Source organism: Balaenoptera physalus (genome assembly GCF_965194825.1).
Source record: "Balaenoptera physalus genome assembly, chromosome: 11".
Taxonomy (NCBI): Eukaryota; Metazoa; Chordata; class Mammalia; order Artiodactyla; family Balaenopteridae; genus Balaenoptera; species Balaenoptera physalus.
In genome coordinates this window covers 2,688,660-2,697,771 of record NC_138896.1, presented here as the reverse complement: position 1 = coordinate 2,697,771, position 9,112 = coordinate 2,688,660, and the positions used below count along the sequence as shown (strand labels likewise).

At 45.5% G+C, this 9,112-nt stretch overlaps 1 long non-coding RNA gene across 1 annotated transcript; it reads left to right on the top strand.

Moving 5' to 3' along the window:
• The first annotated feature begins 307 nt into the window (after window positions 1-307).
• Window positions 308-8,676, top strand: LOC309638503. The gene is made up of 3 exons (XR_014251181.1): window positions 308-1,436; window positions 7,772-7,904; window positions 8,040-8,676. It is a non-coding gene; the product is annotated as an uncharacterized lncRNA (long non-coding RNA).
• The last annotated feature ends 436 nt before the right edge of the window (window positions 8,677-9,112 follow it).

Here is a 9,112-nt window from a genome sequence, read left to right as displayed (position 1 = left end):
CATGGGAGCCCGAGCGCTGTCTTGGACATCAAATCAGACCATGTCGCCGCCCCCCTACTTAAGATCCTCCAAGGCCTTCCCACCTCCCCCGCGTAACCCACGCACCCCTTACCTGTCTGTGTCGCCGGCAGCCGCCCGCCTCTCCGCTTGGGTTCCCGAGCATTCTGAGCCGGTTCCTGCAACGTTGCTCTCGCCTCCGCTGGAACCCTTTCCCACCCTCTCTTGTCATCCAGGCTTATCCTCAGAGAGCCCTTCCCCGGGCAAACTAAGTGCCTGCGGCCCCCCCCACCCCCGGGGATTCTCCATCACGTACAGCTGAGCAGCGTTTACCAACCAGGGGAGAAGGAAAGCTGGAAAGAACCTCGAGGGGTTGGACTGAAACTAGAAATATCGGTATGAACTCATGCAGTGTGTGTGTGCGTGTGCACGTGCGTGTGTGTGCGTGTGTGTGCACGCACACAGAATTAGACATGGAAATTTTTACAGATGTCTCTGTGTGTGAACGTGGGTATATATATATATGTATATTTCTGCATATGTGTGCATATATCTGTTTTCACACACATGTGTATGTACACACGTACATATACCTACACATATTTCCAACCTCTGTCAGCTGAAAGGGCCTAGAAGCAATGACACCCCAGTAGGAACAGGCAAACCAGCACTCAGATCTTGGTTGGAGCCAGGGCTGCTTCCAGGGCTGGAGTAGGAAAAGTACAAGATAATCCTGAAACATCTTCTTGTGCCAAAAAGTAAGGAAGCACGCAAGAACGATGGGAACATGTCAAAAGGACACAAGAACCAGCTTGAAGGGGCTCCCACTGGCTGATTTTTAGAATAGTTTAAGCATCAAAAGAAATAATCGGATTACAACCCACTGTATGAGATAGGAATCTGTGAGTCCATACTGATAAAAATAAGTAAGTAAATAAATAAACACATGAAGAGAAGGGAAAGCTGTTCTTACAGCAGAATGCCAACCAATAGATGTAGAAGGAACAATGGAAATAAGTACTACTAGGCAACAATAAGAGTAGTGGTCGACACGTGTATGTCACTGGTGGGTGGAGGTGTGATGAGAAACAGGATATTGGCAAAATATTGGACCATCTCCCCACAAAATGATTAACCAGATGCAAGGAGGGAAGGGGCAGACACAGCCTGACTCGTGATCAAGGTCACAGCACCGCAGCTGGGACAGGCGGGCACCGTGAACACAGCATCGTTGCAGAGGTGTTCCTGCTGGTGGAGGGGCCTGTGCCCTTGACGACTGTCAAGGATCCTAGAGGCGGGAAGGCTGGGGACTGGTCCGGATGGAAAGAGCCTAGTGGGGCCGAAGACCCACCGCAGTGTGTGCTCAGTGTAGGCGCCTCCGTGGGGAAGGGAAAGAGAGCCTGCTGAGCCAGCCGGTGAGACGTGAGCAAGGCCTGAAGGTGGGATGGCTGTGCTGTGTGGACTTTCTGCCTCGGAGAGTCATGTGTGGCGGTGGAGGGGAGGGTCCTTGTTGCTAGGAGGTACCAGGGAGAATATTTAGGGGTGATGGGACATGAGGTCAGGAAGACTATCAATCTGCATATCATCTATCTATCTATCTATCAATCACCTATCCATCTATCATCTATCCATCCATCATCTATCTATCCATCTGTCTCCCTATCATCTATCTATTGTCTATCCATCCATCTATCCATCATCTCCCTATCTATCATCTATTTATCTATCTATCTGTCTATCCATCTATCGTCTATCCATCTATCAGAGAGAGAAGGTGATGAAACAATGCAGAAACATTAATAATTATTAACAATTAATTACATAATTGATAACCATATTAAAAATTTGGAAATCTAGGTGAAGGTAATTCTTCGTACTATTCTTACTTTTCTGTGCATTGGAAACTACTTCAAAATAATACTAAAAATGGATATGGTAATGCCTTCTCTATCCACCTTCCAGGGTTTTTGAAAAGACCAGACAAAGTCATGTTAAATCTCTATTAAAAGGTGTTTTAATGCAAAAATATGTAATTATCTTGATAATATATCTGCCTATTTGTTTATTACCCATTTTCCTGAACAAGAATGGTCACTCCACATGGGATCAGGGCCCTTGTCCTCTTATTTCCTGTTGTTTCCCCTCCATGCCTAAAACACAATAAATATCTGTAGAATACATAAGCGAATCACAGAAATTAGCTCAAATTTTCACTTGTCATCATGATAGTACCATGGTGTAAATGTTAATAAAGAGAAAATGTGGGGCTTCCCTGGTGGCGCAGTGGTTGAGAATCTGCCTGCCAATGCAGGGGACACAGGTTCGAGCCGTGGTCTGGGACGATCCCACATGCCGCGGAGCAACTGGGTCCGTGAGCCACAATTACTGAGCCTGCGCGTCTGGAGCCTGTGCTCCGCACGCAACAAGAGAGGCCGCGATAGTGAGAGGCCTGCGCACCGTGATGAAGAGTGGCCCCCACTTGCCACAAATAGAGAAAGCCCTTGCGCAGAAACAAAGACCCAACACAGCCATAAATAAATAAATAAATAAATAAATAAATAAATAAATAAATAAAGTTTAAATAAAGAGAAAATGTAATCGATTTTCTCTTAGAAACCTTTATAATCTAATAGTCTATTGATTTCCTACTCAAATAATTACTGATACGTGACTACATAGATACTGGTATGTAATTAAGTATATTCATTTGCGTGACAGAATTTGATCTCCCTTAACACAGGGGTTGAAGATAACTGCCAGTTAAACAGAGCAGATAAAACCTGAGGAATAAGTATGCATTTTCTACTAAAGACACATACTCCAACGGACACTGACAAGACCTGAGGAGGCCAGGGTATCGCCCTGCTCAGAGCTAGGATTTGGGTTTTGTACCGTCCCACGAGCCACCACTGTGAGTCTCAGAGTAAAGAAGTGATCTACAGAGACCCTTTTCTAGCAGACAGATCCTCTCGTTGTATAACAGTTTGGGTGAATTTTCAAGGTTGGTGCAAAGTCACAGCTGGACCAGTGAGGGAGGGAAGAAGAACAAAGAAACATTGGTTCCTCTCAGAGCCAAATCAATGTGAATGATTTTCCATTTGTCACTCCAACTGCTAGAACGTTCCAGGGAGTTGGAATTTGCCCCATTGCTCAACTGGGAGAATCTGGTCCTTTTCAAAGGACAACTTCAGCCCCTAAAGTCCTAAGATGTAGTCTGAAGACATAAGAGTGTCTGATACAAGAGCACTGTGTAGCTCTTTCACTCTCTCTTATTCAAAATACACACTACAGAAAAAATTCTTTCCTTTTTTCTCTATTCCTCTTCAGGGTACCTTCCTAAACCTCCACAACCCACAAGTCACAGTCACTCCTGAGATTCCCTATTTTCTTTTTCTCTAACTAGGGAAATGCCTTATTCCACCACTTTCCGTTCCTGCCTTTCACTTTAAAACTGTTGCTTTAATCTAGGAATATGGGTTTAAAATAATCTTAGAAACTGAGAAAGAATTTAGCTGTATAGGGATATAAAACCTGGAGAACACCCTCAGTATTTCAAGATTAAATAGAATCATGGATTCAGGTAGAGAATCTCCTGCACCATGAAAATTCTAACATGTGGATGAGTAATGTGACTAAAATATCTTTATTTATGTATCTGGCTCCATTTTGTTTCTATGTGTATTTGGCCTTTTCCTTCTCACCTACATCTAATTTGTGTCATTTTGTTGAATTTCGCATATCTCTTTAGTTCACCTTAACTTCTATTTGTGTATGTAATACCCACGTTTCCAACCAACTTGTGAGCAATCTTTAGTTACATTTTATTTACTGCAGAATCATCAACAGAGGCACTGTAATATCAAAATCACTTTCACGAGCCATCTGTTGACAATATTCTAGATCTTCCTGGAAGTCATAACTTGTTAAAAGCGTGATTCATACAAACCAGATGTCCAACGATATGGAAATAGCTTAGTAAATGACGGTACTTCAAGATCATGGAATATTACGCTGCCATTAAAATTATAATTATATGGTCTATTTTGAAACATAGAACCATATAATAGCTTATGGAAAAAATAATACATAAAGTATATGTACACTTTGGTTATAACTATGTTAAATATATATCAGAGAAAGAGTTAAAGATAATATGCAAAAATGGTGCCTGGCTCATTCTAGGGCCTAAGCGGTTTTCTTATTCCTCTTTCTTTCCTTTTCGTTCTGTTCCCTCAAATACTCCATGATCTGTTGGCTGGTAGATCTCTAGAACCAAACCAAGGAATAAGAATCTACATTTCTTTGCTCCCTAGTTTTCAGTTTTCTCTCCCCTAATAAATTTCTAGGAAAATCACTGATAGGACATTGATATTTCTAGAACTGGATAACTGGATTTAGGTACTCTAAAATCAGCAGACAATTTTGCTAATAGAATAATATACATGTTCATTGACTGTAGTAAAAAATGGAATGATATGTATTTGTTGACAATAGAAAAAAGTGGAATAATATTGATACATTTCTGTTGAATGTATTAAAAACTAAAGCTGAATAACCCTTTCAAGCCCATTGTAGCTAAAAGAGGGAAACATAGGGGGTTTAATTCGTTGTCAAATGATAATAGTATGTAAAACACACAACAACAAAAACAAAACCCCCAAGCTACCTTGCCAAAATCTCAGGGCAAACAGATCTTCAAACCAGAGCAACGGGACTGGCAAGGGCAGGGACCTCAGATTCGCTGTCCAGAGACTCACACATTTGATTTCCTACCTGCGGGAGCAGTGCATTCACCTGTTTAGGAACGACACATAGATTTGGTCTGTTTAACGGTGAGTGATAGTCACGTCCTCCATAAGCCGTGGAAGTAGGTTAGACCCAGGTACAATCTGTCTGAATTAGCATGATTCATGGGGTGTCATTACTCCTGAGCTCACTCGGTGACCTGAGGCTGAACCAGGGACTGAGACCCACACGTGCATTATTAATTCTTCCACAGACCTGGCCAGGCAAAGCGGGGCATGTTCCTAACAATTATAACTCACTGCTCAGAGACGGGAGATGAGTTCACCGAAACTGGGGCGTGAGAGCTGAGACTCACAGACACGGCCAGCATCCTGGTCATCACACCCTCAGGGGCTGGTGTTGTGACATATTCTCTACCCAGGACTCGAAATATTATGAAGAATTTAATTTCACACGATAACTTTATGTAATAGGTAAACAATCGTGCTGATCTTCATTTTTTACCCTTTGACCTGAGCCCTAGGGAAATGTGCTCAGGGAAAGAAAAAGGAAGTGCATACCTACTCTTCATGTGGTCAGTATTCAAACCTCAAGAATAATTGCGAAGCAAAGAAATCAACTAAGCAAGTCAGCCCCAAACTTGGTGGTTTTGAAAACATAATCATTATTTATTATCTCCCCCGGTTTCCATGGATTAGGAATTTCAGAGTGGTCCATCTGGGCAGTTCCGGCTCCCGTGAAGTTTGCCATCAGTTTTTGGCCAGGTCCACAGTCATCCTGTGGCTGGGCCCCTCTCCAGGCGGCTCCCCCCAGTGGATGGCAAGATGGTGCCGGCTGTTGGCCGGGGGGCCTCAGCTCCTCCCCACGTGCTCCTCTCTGCAGAGCTGCTCTCATAACACCTGGTGGCCGTTCCCCCCAGAGCCAGCAAGTCGAGAGTCTAGGTCAATGGCCCTCAACTGGGGGCCGTTTTGCCCCCTCACCCCAAGGACATTCAGCAATGTCTGGAGACATTTCTGAGTTTTACAACCGAGTAGGAGGTGCTACTGGCGTCTAATGGGTAGAGGCTAGGGATGCTACTAAACATCTTATAATGCACAGAACATCCCCCCACAATAAAGAATTATGTGGTCCAAAATGTTCATGGTGCCACCGTTGAGAAATCCGGGTTACAGGTGGAAGCGGCGATGTCTTTCACGGCCTGGCCTCGGAAGCCCTACACTGTCACTTCTCTGTATTCTCTTGGTCACACAGGGCCGGCCCTGATGCCGTGTGGGAGGGACCACACAGGGGTGCAGATGCTGGGCGACAAGGATTATTGCGGGTTCATCTTGGAGGTTCGTTATCACGGCACCAAGTCTTGAGAGTGGTGGTCTTTCTGCGGCGGGACTTTTTCCCTCTCTCTGCTTGTCTATATTTTCTAAATTTATGGAATAAGAATGTACATTTATATAATAACATATACCTGTAACATTACATAATGCAAAATAAACATCAAAAACAATGCATTAAATCCCTGTAACACTACCTAGTGTTTTGTGAGATATTATCCGCTGAGAATCACAGGGTCATTGGCCCAACATAAATGATAAACTGACATTACAGGATGTTTTTAATAAGAAGGTCAGACAGCAGCCAGGAGGGGTGGTTGGGATTCCTATTGTCCCCTTTGGTGAGAAGATAGAGCCGTTATTCCTGAGCATCTAGAGGCCACTGCTTCCTGGAAGCCTAGTACCATCCGGGCTCTGACGAGAGCTTTCCTTGGTGTCCATTTTCTCTCTAAATCCTATTTTCCTGTTTCAAAACTTCAAGTAAAGCCAAACCACCAGGCAACACTGTTATAGAAACTTTAGCTGACACTGTCCATCCATTTTCTCTTATCTGAACAAGTTATTATTCAGATTGCCTCTGACTCAAAGGGTAAATTCCCTTCCTCCTCTTCAAGGCTGGTTGGTGGTTCAGCGGGGTGCACTGGATTTAATCCTTCTTCCCTCATCTGGGGCCCTGCTCCATCGGTCACTCCCGTTCTCAGGTCATCATCAACTTCTCCCTCACTATTGGCCAGTTCTTCTCAGCACATAAATGCACTTAAATCTTTCCATTCATTAAAATAGTAATAATAAAATGGTACACGTCTTCCTTCTCTCCCACATCCACCACTGGCTAGTGGCCAATTTCTTCTCTTCCCCAACTTCCTACAGAGATGTCTATACTCCCCGCTTTCACTTCTTCACCCCCAGACCCATCTTGTCCTCCCCAAGGTCAACACGCAGTCAAGGCAGAGATTTTTTTGCTCGTATTTGCCCGTGTTTCTCAAAGACCGGCCCCAGTCACTTGCAGTAGAGTCACCTGGAGGTCGACTGAGCTGAACCTCTTGGGTAGGGGTCGGGCAGGACTTTGCAGTTTTGAGGAGCTCTCGGGACTCACGGTCACCAAAGTCTAAGAACCACCATCTGGCCTCATAGGTGAGAGACCTTCTTCCCACAAACTGTTATGTCGATGCTGCTTTCAAAGGCAGAACTGGGTCTGACTTGCAGCAGAAGTTCTTGTGATGTGAAATCACATATAACGAGAAGGAAAAAGACAGACTACAAACACACGTTTTTGTCCTGAAGAACATTTTTAAAGTTTGATCTCACTTCCTTTTTCTTTTTTCAATACCTACTTACAATAGAAATTGAAATTAGTCTTGGCGTTTCGGTGTGAAGGCGGAGGTGGAGGAGATTTGAATCTCTATCCAACAGCACATCTCAGAATGACCCAACTAATCCATTTACCCTTTGGCACCAGGGAGGGAATGACTGTGTAAACGTGGAAGTGGGTTTGGAAGATCAAAGTGTTTATCTTGAACTCTGTCACCTCATACCCTACAGCGTCAGATTTTATCCGTGACTTTAGGTGGGTGATATGGTTAGCAATGTGCTGTCCTGAAAACCCTGACTTCTTTAAAAAGACAAAACTAAACTAATGTGTCAAACCAAACCAATGCCCTAATCTACCTGTTAAATATTTGCATTTCTGAAACCTGAAGGTCGCGGACCAGCGGCTGGCGGAGCCCTGGAATGCAGTTGTGGTGCCGACTTGGAGGAGATGGCAAAGGCCCGCCAGCACCAGGAGGAAAGCGCAGACTCCCGGGCTCCCTGTTCCCCAGGGAGGCATTCCTGGTAACCCTTCCAGGACAGCCCCGCCGACTCCCCCTGCTTCCGAGCAGACAGGGTCCTGCGTGCACAAGGCGGAGGCTCGGGGCCGCTGCCACTGCCTGCGACCAGCCTGTCTCAGCTCATCCCCTTCTCGCTCAGGCCCCAGCACTGACCCCACAGCCCGGTCCTCTGGTGACAGGAGACAGGAGAAGTTTCCATCTGGCAGCCCCGTTGGATCAGAACGTCCTTTCTGGGAAGGACACTGCTTTGCACTGGCTTTCCACGGCAGTCCCGGCCCTTGGCTCCTGGGCATCCATAGAACACGGAAGGCGATGACCCACGTCCCCCTGGCTCACCAGGTGCCAACCCCGAAGCGGCCCGCTGACTGCCTTGTCGAACACACTCGTTGAAAGCCACACAGAGGTCCAGTGTGAGCGGCACGCTGGCCTGACAGGAGCCGGATGTGGCTCAGAGGACCTTCGCGTCCTTATTTCCTCTTGCTCGCAGGCAGCCTTGTGGTGGAGAGGCCGGGCTAAAGCCGGCATCTAGGCATTTAGAGACATTAAAGGTGGCTGAGTGATGAAGAGAAGGAGGGATGTTATAAATGAGAAACTGGCAGCTCATTATGTCACCAACAGGGGGAAATGAAGGATGCAGTTTCTGAGCAGGGAAGGGCTCTGTCCTCGGCAGGTAGACTGGGACCAGGTCTTGGCCAGGGTTCTGATGGGCTCTTGGAAAAAGCAAAGGAGGTGTGGTTGGGGCTGGGTGGGGTGGGTTTTAATCCTCTTAAAAAAACCAGAACAATATTGTCTGTGCACTGGGTGAGATGGGCGGGGTAGAGGGGGCAGTTTTACAATTTTCAAAAAGTTTTCTCCTTCCTCCTGCTTTCCACTCCCAAACTGACATGAAATCAGTTGAGTCCAGAAGGATTCACAGTTAGGAGGGAGGCGGGTTCCAGAACCTCCGTTTGCAAGTTTGGAAGGCAGTGCCTCGGTTCGGTTCGGTGCTGTGACAGACCGTGTCCTATTGGTCCGAGGGAGAAACTTAACCCCACAATTACTTGATTTGAAAAGAGGCTTTGCTATCTTCTAAAACATTCTGTGTTTAGGTTAGTAGACTTTCAACTTTTTAAAAACAGGAAAAGATTCTAGGCGTCTTTCCCAGGATATACAAATGCACATGTAAATTACCACAAAGAACACACAGGAGATGCTGCCACCGTAGAGAGAAAG